This window comes from Oryctolagus cuniculus, chromosome 16 (genome assembly GCF_051225735.1).
Source record: "Oryctolagus cuniculus isolate XC-2025 breed Fujian yellow rabbit chromosome 16, ASM5122573v1, whole genome shotgun sequence".
NCBI lineage: Eukaryota > Metazoa > Chordata > Mammalia > Lagomorpha > Leporidae > Oryctolagus > Oryctolagus cuniculus.
The window spans coordinates 66719034-66740133 of record NC_142882.1 but is presented as its reverse complement, the minus strand read 5'-3'; the positions used below and the strand labels follow the sequence as shown (position 1 = coordinate 66740133).

At 37.8% G+C, this 21100-nt stretch overlaps 1 protein-coding gene and 1 pseudogene across 1 annotated transcript in view; one reads left to right on the top strand and one right to left on the bottom strand.

Moving 5' to 3' along the window:
- Nucleotides 1-21100, bottom strand: part of SUGCT (succinyl-CoA:glutarate-CoA transferase) — an 800879-nt gene that overhangs the window by 594617 nt on the left and 185162 nt on the right. The gene's annotated exons all lie outside the window — the stretch shown is intronic.
- Nucleotides 106-207, top strand: LOC127492704 (U2 spliceosomal RNA; annotated as a pseudogene).

The following is a 21100-nucleotide window of genomic DNA, read 5'->3' as shown; positions in this document are numbered from 1 at the left end:
CCATTGTAGCCATTTGGGGAGTGAACCAGGAGATGGAAGACCTCTCTTTGTCTCTCACTCCTTCTACCTGTAACTCTGCCTCTCAAATAAATAAATAAATAAATAATAACTTCTCGGCCTTTTGACTAAGATTACGTGTAATATCTATTCTTATCATTTTAATAAATAATAAAAATGTTTTACAAAAAATAAATATATGAACCCAATTTTAAAAATTGATTTGGCTTTTTATTTGACCGACTTTTGGTTTTGTCTTTGTACCCTTAAGTCAAATTCAAATTCAGTATGCGCACAAATTATCTGAAGATCTTGCTTAAAAATGCAGATGCTGATTAGGTCCAAGATATGACCTGAGATTCTGCCCTAATATGGAGCTTCTAGGTGAAACTAGGTTGCTAATCTATTAGCATACTTTGAGCAGTTTAGTCCTTATTTTAATGAACGACCTGTTCTAGTTTCATTTTGAAAGTAGTTCTCAAACTTTAGTTTTTATCAGTCACCTGGAAGCAGCAAAACATGAATTGATGCTGGATCCTACACCTTGATGGCAGTGATAGTGGACATGGTATAAAACTATATAAACTAAATACACACACAAACACACAAATGCACATACACCCATGCACAAGTGCATGCACAACTGATTAAACTAAATCTGTATTTTATTCAGTTTTACATGAATCAAAAATTATCTCAAAACGTAAGGTTTTTTTAAAAAAAAAAGGCACACAAATTTAGATGTGGCCTAATAACTTACATTTCTGGTCAATTCTCAGATGACACAACAAGTCTGGGACCATACTTAGAGAATCACACAGCTACATATTAAAATCTATTAATACCCAGCCCTGTTATCAAACAATTAAATAGTAAGTTTTGAAAGTGAAACTTGAGGCTGGCGCCATGGCTCAATAGGCTAATCCTCTGCCTTGCACAGCGCACCGGCCGCGGCGGCCATTGGAGGGTGAACCAACTGCAAAAGGAAGACCTTTCTCTCTGTCTCTCTCTCTCTCTGTCCACTCTGCCTGTCAAAAATTTTAAAAAAAGAAAAGAAAGTGAAACTTGAGCATTAACATTTATTTAAAAAGCTTCTAAGGTGATTCTAATGTGCTGCTAGATTTCAGAACCGATCTAAAATTTTTAAATCTCTCTCTCTTCTACAGTAACCCACCTTAAATCACTTATAAAATATACATAAACTATACAAGATATAGGTACCGGCAAAGACTTCTTGGAAAAGACCACAGAAGCACAGGCAGTCAAAACCAAAATTAACATTTGGGATTGCATCAAATTGAGAATTTCTGTACTTCAAAGGAAACAGTCAGGAAAGTGATGAGGCAACCAACAGAATGGGAAAATATATTTGCAAACTATGCAACTGATAAAGGGTTGATAACCAGAATCTACAAAGAAATCAAGAAACTCCACAACATCAAAACAAACAACCCACTTAAGAGATGGGCCAAGGATCTCATAAACATTTTTCAAAAGAGGAAATCCAAATGGCCAACAGACACATGAAAAAATGTTCAAGATCACTAGCAATCAGGGAAATGCAAATCAAAACCACAATGAGGTTTCACCTCACCCCAGTTAGAATGGCTCACATTCAGAAATCTACCAACAACAGATGCTGGAGAGGATGTGGGGGAAAAGGGACACTAACCCACTGTTGGTGGGAATGCAAACTGGTTAAGCCACTATGGAAGTCAGTCTGAAGATTCCTCAGAAACCTGAAGATAACCCTATCATTCAACGCAGCCATCCCACTCCTTGGAATTTACCCAAAGGAAATTAAATTGGCAAACAAAAAAGCGGTCTGCACATTAATGTTTATTGCAGCTCAATTCACAATAGCTAAGACCTGGAACCAACCCAAATGCCCATCAACAGTAGACTGGATAAAGAAATTATGGGACATGTACTCTATAGAATACTATACAGCGGTCAAAAACAATGAAACCCAGTCATTTGCAACAATATGGAGGAATTTGGAAAGCATCATGCTGAGTGAATTAAGCCAGTTCCAAAGGGACAAATATCATATGTTCTCCCTGATCGGCGACAACTAAGTGAGCACCAAAGGGGAAACCTGTTGAAGTGAAATTGACACTATGAGAAACAGTGACTTGATCAGCTCTTGTCCTGTTGATGTACAATGTAATACTTTATCCATTTTAGTATTTTTTTTGTTCTAGTACTATTGGTTGAACTCTGTAATTAACAAACAATTATTCTTAGGTGTTTAAATTTTAACTGTAAAGTGATCCCTGTTAGGAATCTGGAAAGCATTATGCTGAGTGAAATAAGCCAGTCCCAAAGGGACAAATACCGCTTGTTCTCCCTGATCGGTGACAACCAACTGAGCACCAAAAAGGAAACCTCTTAAAGTGAAATGAACACTATGAGAAACGGTGACTTGATCAGCCCTTGCCCTGACTGTTGATGAACAACTTAATACGTTATCCCTCTTAGTATTTTTTTTTGTTTGTTCTACTTAATACTTTTGGTTGAATACTGTAATCAATACACAGTTATTCTCAAGTGTTGAAACTTAACTGAAAAGTGATCGCTGTTAAATATAAGAGTGGGAGTAAGAGAGGGAAGAGATGTGCAATTCGGGACATGCTCAAGCTGACTTACCTCAAACGGTAGAGTTAGAAACATACCAGGGGATTCGAATTCAATCCCATCAAGGTGGCATGTACCAACGCCATCTCACTAGTCCCAGTGATCAATTTCTGTTAACAATTGATCATAATGATAGGACTAAGAGCCAAAGGGAGCACATAAACAAGACTAGTGTCTGTAAATACTAGCTGATAGAATAAAAAAGGGAGAGAATGATCCAACATGGGAAGCGAGATACACAGCAGACCCATAGAATGGCAGATGTCCTAAACAGTACTCTGGCTTCAGAATCAGCCCTTAAGGCACGCAGATCTGGCTGAAAAGCCCATGAGAGTATTACAGGCATGGAAAGCCAAAACACTCTGGAAAAAAAAAAAAAAAAAAAAACTAAATGAAAGATCTCCGCGAGTGAGATCCCAGTGAAAAGAACAGGTCATCAAAGAAGGAGGTACCTTTCTCTGAAGGGAGGAGAGAACTTCCACTTTGACTATGACCTTGTCTAAATATGATCAGAGTTGGTGAACTCAAAAGGCTTCCATAGCCTTGGCAACTCATGACTGGAGCATAGGGTGATTACTGATGCCATAAACAAGCGTGTCAATTTGTGAAGTCAACAACAGGAGTCACTGTGCACTTACTCCTCATGTAGGATCTCTGTCCTTAATGTGCTGTACATTGTGATTTAATGCTATAACGAGTACTCAAACAGTATTTTTCACTTTGTGTTTCAATGTGGGTGCAAACTGTTGAAATCTTTACTTAATATATGCTAAACTGATCTTCTGTATATAAAGAGAATTGAAAATGAATCTTGATGTGAATGGAAGAGGGGAGGGAGAGGGAAAGGGGAGGGTTGCGGGTGGGAGGGATGTTATGGGGGGGAAGCCATTGTAATCCATAAGGTATACTTTAGAAATTTATATTCATTAAATAAAAGTTAAAAATATATATATATATTTATAAGAGGGGCCTACGTTGTGGCGAAGCGGATAAAGCTGCCGCCTGCAGTGCAGCATCCCATATGGGCACCAGTTTGAGTCCCAGCTGCCCTACTTCCAATCCAGCTCTCTGCTGTGGCCTGGGAAAGCAGTAGAAGATGGCCCAAGTCCTTGGGCCCCTGCACCCACGTGGGAGACCTGGAAGACGCTCCTGGCTTTGGATCAGCGCACTGCAGCCAACTGGGGAGTGAACCAGCAGATAGAAGATCATCGATCTCTCTCTCTCTCTCTCTCCCTCTCCCTTTCCCCTTCCCCCTCCCCCTCCGCCTCTGCCTCTCCTTCTCACTCTATGTAACTCTGACTTTCAAGTAAAGAAATAACTCTTTAAAAAAAGATATATAAGAGTATCAGTTTTTTCACAGATGAGAAAATAGACATAAAATGAAACATAACTTGGCCAAACTGCCATTAAATATAACTATTTTTATACTAAACTTTAAATGTGATGTCAGCTAGTCATTAAAGACTGCCTACAAAGGTTTTTAACAAAACTAAACCTTATTTACTCCAGAGATTTTCTAAAAGCAGTATGTGGATCTCTGATCATAGTTATTACCTAACCCACAAGGGTGTTCTGTAAATTAATTAATTAATGCTTACAAAGCCTCTGAGAATCTTGAAAGGGTAGTGAAAACAATATAATTACACTATTACTAGTATATTATTCTGAATCACAAAATAAATCTAATAATCCATCCAAGGAACTAGGAACATACTTGTTTATTAAAAGGGGGAATAAAATTTAACCAAAGAGATGAATATCTATACACTGAAAACTATAAAATATTCATGAAAGAAATTGAAGAAAATACAAATAAATGAAAAGGTATCATGTGCTTATGAATATCAAGGATGAATATTAAAATATTCATAGAACCCAAGGCAATCTCTATCAAAATTCTAATAGCATACTTCACAGAACTAGAAAAAAAACAGCCCTAAAACTTGTAAGGAACCCAAAAAGAACTGAAACAGCCATGCACTCGAGCAAAAAAAAAAAAGATGTCATATCAACGGTTTTCAAAGTATATTACAAAGTGATAGTAACAAAAACAAGATGGTGTTGGCATAAAAACAGACATATTAATGAATGGGACAGAACAGAGTATAGAAATAAATGCATGCATATATAGTCAACCGATTTGGGGGAAAGATGCCAAGAACACACACTGACGCAAATACAAAACTTAATATACAGAAAACCATGTGAGAACTGTACAATCAGTTAAGTGTAGAATGTACTAGGTAAAGTGGAAGTTTTCAAGTGTTGTAGAACTAGCATTTGAGCTAGAACTCAGGTGAAAAAAAAAAAAAAAAGCACCCAAGGGGAATTATAGATCAATAGATCAATGCTGGTTGGTCTTCAGAGACCCTCTAAACTAATGGTCAGCAACTTTCTCTATAAAGAGCTCATGGCAAATATTTTCAGTTTGCAAGTCATACAGTCTTTTGCAACTACGCAGCTCTGCTCATATTGCATAAAAGCATCCAGACAACATATAATCAGAAGTGCCTATGATTAAATAAACTTTATCAATGAGCACTGAAATTTGAATTTCATGTAATCTTTGTGTGTTACAAGATCCTAGTCTTCATTTTTTCTCAACCATTTAAAAACATAAAACTATTCTTACCTCATGGGTAAAATAAAATCAACACAAGTCTATGGGCATCAGTTTCCCAACCCTTGTTCTAAAAGACAGCAAGTCGCAATGTAGAAATGAAATCAATCAGCCTGAGAATGATCAGTGCTAAAAGCTGATAGAAAGTCTAAACAATTAATGGTAAAACTGGGTCTGGTTATTAAGTACCTTATGAACACCAAGATAAAAAAATTAATAAATAATCAAACATGGGCCAGCGGTGTGGTATAACAGGTTAACCAACTGCCTAAATGGGTGCTGGTTCATGTTCCAGTTGCTCCAATTCTGATCCAATTTTCTGCTAGTGGCCAGGGAAAAGCAGCAGAAGATTGACCAAGTGCTTGGGCCCTTGCTACCCATTTGGGAAGCCTGGAAGAAGCTCCTGGCTTCAGCTTGGCCCAGCCCCCACTGTTGCAGCTATCCAGGGAGTGAACCAGCAGATGAAAGATACCTTTCTCTGCAGCTCTAATTTTCAAATAAATGAATACATCTTTGAAAACAAATAGCACAAATATCAATGAAGCAATGTTTCATGAAATCATGCAGTTGGAAACATGTCCCTGACTGGCATTTAAATTTAAAATTTTCCAAATTTTATAGAAGAGAGAATATCATCATTGAATCAAAAGTGTATTTCACCAGCTAAAGCCAGCATAGTTGATTAGGGAATAATACTGGCAGCCTTAACATTTGCATGAAAGGCAGGGAGAAAAAGGTGGTAAGACTTTCAGCTAGTAGAAATATTTATAGGGAAAGAATGGGGAGGGGCAGATGGCAAGGAAAAATGATCATTCCAAGCTCAGAGATCATCCCAAGATCTTCATATAAATAGATATCTGTGGTTGCTTTTTCTATAAAAGCTCATGATTAAAATACTAGACAAAATTTCAAAGGGATTTCTGATTCCTTAGCTATGAAAAGAGCCAGATTCAAGTTGCAAGTTTATCTAAGATGTTCTATAAATTTGGTCAGCACATTCAATGAAGTGGAATGTTGATGGTTATCATTATTATAGATGAATATCCTAATGAACATACTAATTAACTTATATTATACAATTATAATAATTGTGAATTAATGAGTTAACTATAATTTCCAATAACTATAACAATAATAGCCTTGGCAAAGGAAAGACGAATTAGATAAAATTTTGAGGTAAACCTAAAAGTTGGAAACTGACAGAGATGTGTATATTACATTATGATTATGAAACTCAATCCATAGCTTTACTTCAAATTTATCCCCAAACCACAAGGAAATATGTTTATCAGTGGTCATTACATCACATAGAAAGCGTCCTGCATGCCATGCTTCTACAAAGGACAAGATACTTCACACCATTTTAAAGCTGAGGGAGAACACCTGTTAAGATAATAGGATCAGGGCTGGCGCTGTGGCATAGCAGGTAACGTCACCTCCTGGAGCACTGGCATCCCATATGGTGCTGGTTCAAGTCCTGGCTGCTCCTCTTCCAATCCAGCTCTCTGATATGGCCTGGGAAAGCAGTAGAAAATGGCCCAAGTCCTTGGGCCCCTGCATCTGCGTGAGAGACACGGAAGAAGCTCCTGGATCTTGGCTTCAGATCAGCTCAGCTCTGGTCGTTGCGGTCATTTGGGGAGTGAACCAGCAGAATAGAAGACCCCTCTCTCTCTCTCTCTCTCTCTCTCTCGCTCTATCCCTCTCTGTAACTCTGGCTATAAAATAATAAAAAAGTAAAATAAAATAATTCTTTAAACAAAAAAGATAATAGAATCTACTAATTTCTAACAGTATACTGGAATTGGAAAGTGACAATATTGATATTTTTTAAAGGATCTGAAAAATGTGAAAAAGCCTTCACACTTTCCATGGAGTCCACCATTCTGAGTAAATCAACATCTTGTAACCACAAACTAAACAGGAATGTGTAAGCTTCTGTGTAGAGAACCTTAAAATTAATTACTTTATTCAAAGATCAGAGTTCACAAATTGGTAGCTTGTTGCATTTGCCTTCCTGAGATTTCATAATAGCCAAGGTCTTCTTTCTGGGTTATTCTGTAACCAAATAAACTACAGAAAGGCTTCTTTCAATGAAATCTTTAGTGACAATGAGAGCTATTCAAAAATGAACAGTCTACCTTTTTAAAAATCAATTCCTTGTAGCTTAGTTACCAAGTAATTATATCAGCCTCTGATAGAGCCATTCTCAGGGGTCTGGCACCAGGTGAGAATCTGAACAGCTGCTTTGAACCAGGCAGCCTCACTTCAGCATGTCCTTCCTGAGAGGCTGCCTACAGTGCTTTCCCTAAACCACTGTACCAGGCACCTTACATGTATTTAATTGGTTATTCATAACAATCGTTTGAGGACTTAGAATCTGAATATATGTCTTTCTAGTACCCCATCCTCCTCCTTGATACAACTATGAAAATCTCAAGAACCCATGGGCCCAAAGGTTTTGCTTCAAGTAAATCTTCACTTTCAGAACTTTCCAACATTCTGCTGGCTTACTCGGAAGGATGTATCTACAATGAATCTAATTTCTTTTCCTAATTCCTAAATCAAAGCAGGCTTCCAACTAATTCAGGGCCATAATTTTTAAGTATAGTCTGGTTTCCTCCTTCCCAAATGGGTAGCACTTCTCACAGTTCTGAATTTTCCCTACCACTTTCTTATACCCTTATTCCCTTTTTCAAAACCTTACTTCTGCTGATTTATTATTTAACTAGCCAAAAGAGTTTAGTCCTGCACCCTTAAAAATTTCATTGTGTACTTGCTCTTCCAGATTATCTATAAACATGTTTAATAAAGACAGCCAGCTTAAGTCCCTGGAGGGACCTCATTGTTTACACATCTCCATCAACAGTAGACTTCACATTCTACTTTTTGTTTCTTCTATTAATACCTATGTGTGACAAAATATTCCTCCTAATACCATGGAAACACGATTTGAAATAGTTTTGTTAAACTTTTAAACTGACCCCTTGAAAAAACAAATTATGTTTGTTATATTTTTCCTGTTATTTACCCTTTTAAATATTTCAAGTTTATTACAGAATGCTTTTCCCCATTCATCATACAAAGTAGTCAATGATGCTACGTTTTTCAGTCTCTACAAATACAAATGAAGTTCATCAGTCAATAGATCTCCTTAGTGTAAGATCTCCTTAGTTTCATTAGAATGTAAACATGAATGGAATTCACTAATAGTAAAGATTGAATGCAATAATTTATTTCATATTTAGGTCCATTTATTTCCTTGAGTTTCTGCTGACACTTATAATGGAAGCCACAAAGTTTCAGCAATTTACTTATATCCAGCACACCAATCAGGTAGAACATCCTGTTCCCTTACCACTATTTGATCTAATACTATATATCTCGTGTCTTTGCTTCAAACGACATGACAGTGGAAATTTCTACATTTCAACAAAGACCAAAGCAAAGAATTCATTGAGTCTCCAGATCGCCTTTCTTCCTTGTGAGCACCCTGATCATCAAGAAATCCCATTGATTCTTCAGTTGACCTTCTGCCTTTAATGTATAAAAAAGCTTTTATTTCTGGTTTGCAGTCTTTTTTGTGCTGTTTCTTGGATTCCTTTATAACCTGAGTAGCTTCTTATTTACACCTGACCTGTCACACTTGGAGGTCTTCCTTGCTTTCCAGTAATCTTTTGCCTACTTTTCCCCCTACTTTTTCTGCTTTTACTTTATGAAATGGATGCAAAAGTTTTTATATCAGCTTCTAATCTTTAATATGTGGCATATTTTCCTATTCTTACATTAATGTATTTAAAGCATTTCCAGATTTTCTTCAAGGTACAGACTTTTTAAAATATTACTTTCAATTTTAATTTAATGTACACATTGATTTGATCATAGTCCATTCTAAAATTAAGTAATAATGTGATGGAATTTTTTATTTTTTGGCCTTTACTCCCTTCAGAAGGTTGAATGTAAATTGAGTTGTGAGCATTACTCCAAAAGTCACAGGTTATTTCCCATCAAGTCTTAGACTCAAATCCAGTATAATTCCATTCCTCCCTTAATTCTAAAACTTCTTGCCCTGTGAAGTTGACATTTGCATGAGATCACCTTTCATTCTGAGGGCGTGATTTCCTCATACTATGATGTGTGATCTAGTTTTCCAATGTTCTCAATATAGTGTCACTATCTTTCACCTACTCAGTTGGACTTTGACAGGAAATCTAAACCTAAGATCCAGGCACGGGGCCCAGGAGGTGTAAAAAGTTTCTGCAATCACAGGAAATATCATGCAGGTTATATGGGTATGTTTATTTTTCTGAGAAGGGATTTCATAGCTTTTCATCAGTTTATCAAAGGAACTATAAGCCAAAAATAAAAAGGAAAAAGTGTAAGAGTCACTGATCCACATTATCACTACATATATTCTTATACTTACTAAGCATGATTTTCTCATCCACAGAGTATTTAGGGGCCCAGCAATATTTCTGTATATTGCTATTTATTATTGTCATTATATCTATTTTGCTGTCATCATTTCTGTGTATGATTTCATCCACTCCATCCCTGATTTTCCTATAGATAGCTTAACCCTGTAATACCAGTTTTCACCAGTTTCTACAAGTTTTCTACAGAGTCTATAAAAGGAAAATGGAATCAGGATTCTTTCTTGCTACTAATTATTCTGTTCACTCTTTCTTAATGCTTCTGGAGTTTAAATACTCAATATGCATTATGAAAACTTGCTGCTTCCCTTTTCTACAAAACTGTGAGTTTTCTGGGTGGGCAGATTATTTTGCTGTCATCTTCACTCAATATACCACTGAATCCCCTTCTCCCTTTACCCCTCCCTAAGAACCCACCACCATAACCCTAGCAAGGTCTGTGTCAAATTGGGTCTCATGATTCTTCTGCACTTATCAACTTTCTCCCATTTTTTAGGTTAAACCCTAAATTGCCACTTAGCAAATTTACTACACACAGAGCTCATTTTCTGGGCCCCCATATTAACACAACACCTCAATGCACCATTATATTTGCTGAACAAACCTCAGATTCTTCTGCAATCTACACAGTAACACCATTATAAGTTTTGTTCCCTACCCCCCTAGCTTCTTTGAACTAAAACTGAACTTACTGATTGACCCCTACAATGGAAAAGAATGACATGGTAGCAAATAAAAAACAATGCATACCCCTATTAAGGTTTTTTGAGATGCATTTTAAACAATTATTAGACATATATATTAAAATTATGTGAAAACAAAATTCCAATGCAGATTCTAAAGTATAGGAAAAAAGTATATTTTTTAAGATACACAATGCCTTCATTGGATATCTTCTTATATACTTTAGACAGTACACTAATACAGTTGATGTCCCATGATAATTTCCAGCATTCTGCTCCCACAGGATATTACCCACTGAAACCATAGGGAAGAGAAAAGATTCTTACTAGGATATTTTCATGAATGAAATATCTCTTTGGACTTCCTCACAGTAGCTTTCTGAAGCTACTGCTTACCAGGTAATATTTCAGGGACTGCAAGGTGAGTTACAGCTTTTCGAAGCCTAGAGGTTCACTCTGAATCAAAAAGATTATTTCAAGGCAACAACAGCACTAAAGAGCAGAAATATGGAAATTGTGTTGCAAAAGATCTTGCTAGAAATAATCTTTAAATTGATAATTTAAGATCTTGGACCAGACTGTGACATGGCTACAATGACAAGGCTAACAAATGTATTGCACTGGATCACTATTTATCACTGTGGGACATTTTCATTGAGTATTTAAATGTGTGTTGTAAGGAGAACTTGCTCCCCATTGCGGTTCTAGGATCAACATGCTTCCCTACAATTCTACTATGCCGCCAGTCTCCCCTCATTGACCACCTCCTCATTATACACACAGGTGATGGGCAGAGAATCAGGAAGGTTCTTCTATGACTTGGAGCTGTCCTCTGGTAGAGAAAAACTATAGGAACAGGGGCTCCCGGACAATTAACAACAGCTGAGAGATGGGGCTAAGAGACACAACACCCCATGTTCACTGTCTCTAGGACGTGTGCAGTAATGGCCATAACAGCTTCATAGACTAAACATACATTGACACCATGTACCAGACCCCATGCCACACACTTTATATAATATAAACTATCTTGCTGAATAGCTAAGATATGGAATCAACCCAGATGTCCATCAACTGAAGACTGGATAAAGAAATTATGGGATATGTACACCATGGAATACTACATGGCAGTAAAAAAATGAAGGAAGGAAGGAAGGAAGGAAGGAAGGAAGGAAGGAAGGAAGGAAGGAAGGAAGGAAGGAAGGAAGGAATCCTGTCATTTGCAACAAAATGAATGCAACTGGAAACTATTACACTTAGTGAAATAAGCCAGTCCCAAAAAGATTTATGTTTTCCCTGATCTGTGGTAACTCATAGAGTACCTAACATGTAATCCATAGCAGTGAAATTGACACTTTGAGATGCAATGACTTTAAATAGCCCTTGTCTTGACTGTTGAGGAAGTTTTTTTTTATACTATTTGTTGAACTCTTAGTGTAGGGTTAATATTATATGTATAAAGTTAATTGAAAATAGATCTTTGTAAAAAATAAGAACAAGAATAGAAGAGAGAGGAGGAAAAAGGGTGGGAGTGTAGGTGGGAGGGAGGGAAGAGTGTGAAGAATCGCTTTGCTCCTAAATTTGTATATATAAAATGCATGAAGTCTGTATATATTAAAGAAAATGTTTCTTGGTTAAAAAAAAACTGAAATAAATCCACCATAACTGCAAAAACAAAACTACCTTGCTGAACCATCACTACAATCCTCAACAGTAACTGCCATATTTTGTAAATGAGGAAACTAAAGCTCAGTGAAATAAACCAATGTGCCCAAGGGTTGACTCCAAAACTCTCATTCTTAAACAATACACCTAAATATGCTGCTATCCCTGGTAACTTCTAGAATCTCAACAGCAATAGTCAAAAAAGAGGGAAGGAAATTCAACACTAAAGGAGATAGTTATGTAAAATCCAATCCTTGTATCAGTGAAAGTTTTGAAGATGTCTAAGAACAGGAATGAGCATTTTAGCCTTGTTTTTCATAAATAGCACTCTGGCCTCAGAATCAGCCCTAAAGGCATTCGGAGCTGGCTGAAAAGCTCATGAGAGTATTTCAGGCATGGAAAGCCAAGACACTCTGGCAAAAGATCTCTGCGAGTGAGATCCCAGTGGAAAGAACAGGTCATCAAAGAGGAGGTACCTTTCTCTGAAGGGAGGAGAGAACCTCCACTTTGACTATGACCTTGTCTAAACAAGATAAGAGTTGGAGAACTCAGAGGGCTTCCATAGCCTTGGAAACTCATGACTGGAGCATAGGGAGATTACTGATGCCATAGACAGGAGTGTCAATTGGTAAAGTCAACAACAGGAGTCACTGTGCACTTACTCCTCATGTAGGATCTCTGTCCTTAATGTGCTGTACATTGAGACTTAATGCTATAACGAGTACTCAAACAGTATATTTCACTTTGTGTTTCTATGGGGGTGCAAACTGTTGAAATCCTTACTTAATGCATACTAAACTGATCCTCTGTAAAAAAAAAAAAAAAAAAAAAAAAAAAGAAATTATCAATTCCCAACTTGACTCTCACTGGGATTAAACATGACAATAGGTCTGATCTGATTTCATCATCATTTAAAAAAAATCATCTATTATTTTTCACTTTATGTTTCTGTGTGGGAGCAAACTGTTGAAATCCATACTTAATGTATACTAAGCTGATCTTCTGTATATTAAGATAATCGAAAATGAATCTTGATGTGAATGGAAGGGGAGAGGGAGTGGGAAAGGGGAGGGTTGTGGGTGGGAAGGACGGTATGGGGGGGAAGCCATTGTAATCCATAAGTCGTACTTTGGAAATTTATATTCATTAAATAAAAGTTAAAAAAAAATAAAAAAAAATAAAAAAAAACTGATTTTCAAAAAACTGATTTTTGATAAAATGTTTTAAAATGCATTCTAATCCTGTTCATCAGGAATCATACTATAATCAGCCATGTTATAAAAAAAAAGACATAGGAATACTAAAATCACCTTAATTATTTTGAACAAAAAAATTCTATTTAAACTATGTTTTCACATCAATGAGAATATTTCTTAGCTTAAGTCACTCAAAGCAAACATGTTTCATTCCTTTAGTGATATGTATTATAAATTAAATGCCCCCCATATCTAGAAGAGGACACACACACCTCTGCTACTTTACAACTTGTTTCCTAACCTTGTTAACTGAAATAGATGAAAAACCACATCAGACTCAGAGGAAGGAGAGTTTTGCAAGAGGTTGATTTATTTCAGGAACTAACTTTTCTTAAGTTGGGCATCCGGCAAAAAAAAAAAAAAAAAAAAAAAAACACCTGGATGTTCTAAAGCACAGTCCTTAACCTTTCCACCCTCTTCTCAATACGCAGACCTACCCAGTTGTTAACAGGACCTTTCCTGAGGGCCTCATACATCTCTGAAAGATTATCACCTCCCTTGGGATGTCACTTTACCTGTAAATATCCTTATATTCATCTTCATGGCTAAAACTAACTCTCTAGAAGATTACACTTGGGATATTTCTTTCTAAGCAGACACGATCTTTATAAAATCACCCTTGAGATATCCCAAGAACTCAGAAAGGTCAGCACTTCCTCCAACAATCATATCCTAGAGGCTGATGCTAATTTCAGGATACAGCCTTGCTTCCTTTCTGCTCTCAGTAATTTCTGCAGAGATCAAACTCGAACGTTCACTCTGTGTTGCTGTGCTCAGCAACCTAGGGTGCTCCTGTATGAGTGAGGAGTCTGAGCATCTGCAGCACAGTCCACAAAAGGTTATATAATGACAAACTAGCCCTGTAACAGGGAGTCTGAAGAAGGGAAAAACCATAGGCAGGAATGTTAATTCAACAAAATGAAAATCATTCCCAGGAATCTCTCCAGGACTTTGAACCATAGAGAAAGGTAGTTTTACCTTAAATAAGCAACATGTACATCAGTAGCTCTAAGAATAAAGAGGAAATCTTATACAAACATTCTCAGGGATTCTCTGAGTCCCCCATTGAAAAATGCCATACCATTACCAGGTTACAAGAGTGACATCTAGTGGAAAACATTGAAATGACAAAAGGTTTCAAGCGTAATTAGAGCAGGACCCTCAAAGCCTAACAATGAAAATAAAGTCACCTGGGAATATCGTTAAAATGCAGATTCTGGTTCAACAGATAAATAAACTTCCAGGTGATGCCAATGCTGGCACTCCATGGACTCCTAGAGAGTACAGGATCTACAGCATTTCACACCTGCTCTTATCCTCAGGAGAGAAAAGGGAGATGACATTTCACAATAATTTCTAGGTTAAAAATAGGCCAGGGAAGTGTCACTATGTTCCTATAATGGTATAAAGGAAATATATGAAGCTTGTATAACTTAAATAAAATATATTTTTTTAAAAAGGCCAGGGGACGGTGCTGTGGCATAACAGGTAAGGCCACCGCCTTCAGTGCTGGCATCCCATATGGGCACTGGTTCAAGTCCCAGCTGCTCCACTTCCATCCAGCTCTCTGCTATGGCCTGGGAAGGCAGTATAGGATGGTGCAAGTCCAGAAGAAGCTTCAGGCTCCTGGCTTCAGATCGACCCATAGTGGGGAATGAACCAGTGGATGGAAGGCCTCTCTCTCTGCCTCTACCTCTGTAACTCTGCCTTTCAAATAAATAAATACATCTAAAAAATTAGGTCAAATGGGGGTGGGCAATGGTCTAGTGGTTAAGCCACCAGTTGGGACACACAAGTCCCACATCTGATTGCCTAGCTTCAATACCCAGTGCTAGCCCTGATTCTAGCTTCCTGCTAATGCAGACCCTGGGAAGCAGCATAAAGGCTCAACCAGTTTGGTTCCTGCCACTCATGTGGAAAACCCAGATTGAGTTCCAGGATTTTGGCCTCAAATCCCAGCTGTTGTGGCCATTTGGAGAGTGAACCAGCAAATGAGTCCTCTCTCAAGCAAGCAGATTTTTTTAAAAAAAGATCAAATGAATGATTGCAGTAACATAATATATGTATCCATGTTCCTATTTCACTAGCCCCTTCAGAGACACACTCACCATCTCCTATCTAAACTGGGACCCTGAAATGTACCCCTTTTCTCCAAAAGAAAATCTAAGAAGGAAAAGACCACACTTCAAGCCAATACACAGTGACTTTTGCACTTAACATGTTTTCTCTGTTATTATGTTATTTTCCTGATATTGAGTTATAATATTAATTTGTGCCATATCAGAACTCCTGATTTCCCTTGGTAATCTGCACCTGAACAGGGATCCATCAGGGTATTGCATTAGTGCTAAGCACACCTACTCAGAATTTCAACAAGATTTGCCCTGGACACCCCTATGAAAAGAACAGGATGTATAACTATAACCAAATCCAACTGTTCCCAGAATCCAGTCCTGTGTGATTTATTTGAGCCAAAGAGCCTTGACCCCCATACAGAACCACCAGGCTGGATATGAAGCTGGAAGTAACATGCTGCTCCCCAGCAGATTTCTGCCCAACGTCACATTCCTCCTACTCAGGCCTCTCTCCTTGGCGAGAAGAGAACACTTCCTTTAGTTCTAAGTCCACAGACTTAGGAGCCACAATACTGATAGCAACACTGAGGGAAAACAGCCTCTCTTCTCCAATACATAGACATGCAAACAAGTACAAAGCCCATTTTCTAGTCCAGTAGAGTTCTTCAATACAAGTTGTTTGATCTAGGATAACTAATATTTTTTAAACAGTTGAACTCCCATTTTAAACAAATCGACAACAGAATTGAAACTGTGCTGAATAAATAAAAATCTTAAAAAAAACAAAAGCAGGGCCAGTGCTGTGGCATAGTGGGTAAAGCCACCACCTGCAGTGCCAGCATTCCAAATGGGTGCCGGTTCAAGTCTCAGCTGCTCCACTTCTGATCCAGCTCTCTGCTGTGACCTGGGAAGGCAGTGGAAGATGGCCCAAGTCCTTGGGTCCCTGCACCCACGTGGGAGACCCAGAAGAAGCTCCTGGCTCCTGGCTTCAGATCGGCACAGCTCCAACTGTTGCAGCAAACTGGGGAATGAACCATCGGATGGAAGACCTCTCTCTCTCTCTCTCTCTCTCTCTCTCTCTCTGCCTCTCCTTCTCTCTGCGTAACTCTGACTTTCAAGTAAATAAATAAAAGTCTTTAAAAAGAAAAAAAGAAAGAAAAGAAACTGTGCTGGTTGAAATGGGGTTCTAATAGTTGGAGTACTGCCTAACTGGCTTCTCCCCAGGTTGTCTCCACCCCAAATACTCACCCCAACTCTTACCCCAGCCTACCACCCTCATAGAAAAACAGTTTGAAAACCAGAAGCAGTAAGTCTCACAATAGTTTACACCATCCCATAGTCCTATATTGCTCGAGGACAGTATTATTTTCCTTAAAAAATGTAGAACTGGAGTTGGTGCTGTGGTGTAGTGAGTAAAGCTACCACCCACACCCAACATGTGCACTGGTACGAGTTTTGGCTGCTCCACTTCCAATCCAGCTCCCTGCTAATGGCCTGAAAGAAGCAATGGAAGATAACCCAAGTGCTTGGGCCCCTGCCACCCATGTGGGAGACCTGAAGCTCCTGGCTCCTGATTTCAGCCTGGCCCTCTGCTAGCCATTGTGACCATCTGGGGAGTGCAACAGCAGATAGAAAATCAATCTCTCTCTCTGACTTTCAAATAAATAAATAAATGTTTTAAAAAGATGCAGCTAGATAGAGCTATTTCACTGTAAGTTGACCTAATTATGAGTCTAATACAATTTTAGCATATGCAATCAAAAGATTTATTCAAAAGATGTGCAACCTGATTTTCTGAAAGAAATTTGCTTTTAAGTCATAATTAAGGATTCCTGTGATGAGTAAACAACAGAATTGTTTATACCTCTTCAATTGCTCTTGGCAGTCCTAAAGGGGAAATTGTGTGGAGGAAAATGTCACATAATTCTTCCTTAAAAGTAGAATGAAGACAAAAGATGAAACTAATCATGAAGCACTGTTCATCTGCCTCTAGAGTACAGGAGGTTCAAGTCCTGCTGCCTCAGTTAGAAACCCCGTTACATCACATATGTGTGACCTTGCACGAATCACCTAAATGTTCTCTGCCGTGACTTCCTCATCTGAAAGTGGGAATAACAGTAAAATCAACCTCAAATATTTCTGTGAGAACTGAATTAATAAACAAATATTTAATAAGCACATAAAGTAATCATTCATGAATTTTATCTCTGATAATGATTGTAATTATTTTTACTATAACATTATGATAATGACAATTAATATTGTTATTTAGCTTAATAATCAAAATGGCATTTGATTAGTTTGTATAATTTTAGCCAGATTGGATAGGCAGATATACAATTCCACCAACTTCGTGTCTATATATATATATATTTTATTTTATTTTTGACAGGCAGAGTGGACAGTGAGAGAGAGAGACAGAAAGAAAGGTCTTCCTTTGCCATTGGTTCACCCTCCAATGGCTGCTGTGGCTGGCGCATCGCGCTGATCCGAAGCCAGGAGCCAGGTGCTTCTCCTGGTCTCCCATGCTGGTGCAGGGCCCAAGGACTTGGGTCATCCGCCACTGCCCTCCTGGGCCACAGCAGAGAGCTGGACTGGAAGAGGAGCAACCGGGACAGAACTGGTGCCCCAACCGGGACTAGAACCCAGTGTGCCGGCACCGCAGGCAGAGGATTGGCCTAGTGAGCCGCAGCACCAGCCCAACTTTGTATATATATTGAGAGAGAGAGAGAGCGCAAATGCAAAGAAAGGCAAAAATCCTAAAGTGATCTGTACTTTGCCTTTCCTTGTGCTTCCTTCTATAGGACCTCAGTGAAAAGAATTTAAAAGATAGCATTTTTCAACTGGAGATGGTTCTGATTTTTTAATAACAATAGTTTTTATCACATGTATATTTATTCTTTTGTGCAATACACTTCCCTTGAACTTTGTTACATCATTCATCTTAAATTTAGGAATTTCATTTGAAATCAAAGTCAAGCCTTTTCTAAGGAACTCAAAAGATGGTAACTATTGTGCCAACAGCTAGCACATCTTTCCTAATTTTATCTGCCTCTTGACTGCCCAGTGACCTATTTTCTTAAGATTGTGGCCAACTCATAGCAAATTGGTTCCAAAGCAACCAGGATCTTCAAACAAGAAAATTTGTTTTTATGTTAACAAGGAATTCAAATTCATAAAGACGAAGGCAAATATTTGAAAACTGGCCAAAACCTTTACAAGGAAAAGGGGTAGGAGAGAATCTAGACTATCCATGATGTAATTTATCAGAATATCAACTTTTTAATATACTAACTTGTCACTGCTAATTAATTCAAAATTTTCATAAGTCTCTCAAATGTAGCCAGATAAAATTGCTACCCCCTGCCCTCTATCTCCACTAATACTCCTGGTAGTTTTGTAACAGATGAACATGACCAAGGTTTATTGCAATATTAAGGTGCTTCAGAAAAGTTCTTTAAAATATTCTATACTTCTCCCACTATTTTTAAAGATTTTTATTTATTTCTTTGAGAGGTAGAGATAGTGAGAGGGAGAGACAGAAAGAGAAAGGTCTTCAAACTGCTGATTCACTCCCCAACCGGCTGCAACGGCCAGAGCTGTGCAGATCCGAAGCCAGGAGCCAGGAGTCTCCGCCTGGTCCCCCATGTGAGTCCAGGGCCCAAGGACTTGGGCCATCTTCCATCGCCTTCCCAGGCCATAGCAGAGAGCTGGATTGGAAGAGGAGCAGCCGGGACCAGAACCGGTGCCCATATAGCAGGCATGTCAGCGCCACAGGCAGAGGACCAACCCACTGTGCCACAATGCCAGCCTGCTTCTCCCACTTTTTTAAAACTGAAGGAGAAACCTCCATAATATTTTGCTCTCAACAGGGTGGCTATGTATCTTTAATAGAGAAAAACTCCTATCATGTGGGCTTCTCAGAGATTACTTCTGAAAATCATTTTAGTCATATTTCATTCTGTTAAGTATGGATTTATACTAAATCCCAATTAACTAGGCAATTCAGTAGACTAGAATCCCTATTCCCTTTGACAATCGAGTTATGTTGCTATACATGATTCTCTTTAAATTGTATTTCTTTCAGTAATGCTGCATTTGGGCAATGGTTCAATACTGCAATTTCTGAAAAAGATCTAGAAGAACGTTTAAACAGAAATCTACTGTACATGTTGCCCTCCTTTTCCTTTTATAAAAATGATTTAACTAAAAATACCACAAAAGTTAAAAAAAATTCAGGTATGTGTCAACTCTGCACCTATGCTTCCATGGATAGCTTTCATTGAGATTATTTCGTACTTTCATAGAAACTATTATCTATAAAGTTATAATTATTAGTTCAACTTCAGCAACAATAGGACTCACCTTTTATTGAATGCATACTAAAGTCCCAAAATACCTAGCACACACTGCATTATTTAGTTCCCCCAGATACATCCAACTCCAAGGCTCAAGCTGTCCCAGGTGAGTCTGCTATGTTGTCTCTTCATTCCTGAAGTCAAGCAATCAGCTCATCTTCATCTAGAAGCTTTCAGGACTAAAACAGTGCTCATCCCACTGGGGCTCAAGAAACTGTTGTTTTATTTGATTTGAAAAGAGTCATTTGAAAGTAATGAATTGAAACCATGGTAGAAGGAAAACTATATTTGCTCCATAGCTCAGAATTCAAATATACTTCTGTAGCCAGCCCACTTACTAGATTTGGTACCCTCTAGAATCATAATAAATAGGTCATTTAACAAAGAGATGATAGAAACAAATTAGAAAAGTTGTCTCACCTTATAAAGAAATGAAAGTGCATCAATCCACACTGTACCAAGATCTGAAAGAACTGCTAGCTTGGATATAGTAAGGAAAGTAAACAAGTTTTGAAATCTTAAAACTATGATTCTGATCCAAGCTAGGACATAGGAAAGTTGTTTAACCTCATTAATCAATGTAGGGTGAAAAAGAAAATAATATATATGTCTCCCATCACATAAAATGTATTCAACAGTATCAAGCAAAGGACTATTAACAATGTATTATTTAAATCAATAGGTAATACACTCATGTGCCTGTTCAAAGTGTATACTTCTATGAGTACTTTAGTGTGACTATTGGAAGGAAAAAGTCACAAGAAGAGACAAATTTATGATTTTATTTTTAAAAATATTTGATACAAAAAACTCTTTATCTGACTTTTTTTAAAGAAAGAAGTTTCCCAATGTTAGTGAATCTGTCATGATTTAACAGCACTTTGACTTTTTCTAAGGAATGATAGCAAAGTGCTGCATCTCCTCAAACTTGGAATTTACTGCCTGTCTGAGTCTCCACTTGTGCCAAATTAAATATACAGCATAATGTCTCTACCAGAAATAACAACGCACAGCTTCCTGCTCTACTCCTTGGTTGAATAAGCTCAAACTGAAGCAAGATAAGTGTTATTTTATTTAATCACCTAAGTAACTGTTTTCTTCAAAATCTGGAATTAGAAGCTACTTTAGAAGAAGCATTTAGAAGAAATCTCCATGTGAATTATATCACCATGTAAAGGAAAAATTAAGTCCCTTTGAAGGCCCTTCATTTCATAGTCTCAAGAAAGAGCATAAAGAAGGTATATCATTAATGGACCACTCAGAGAAACTCAACTTCCACAGGCTGTTCCACACAATCCAATTCCTGAATGTAGTTAAAGATCTTTGCCTTTGAGGCACAAATGACATCCAGAATAGACAGTACAATGTTTCCTTCTTGC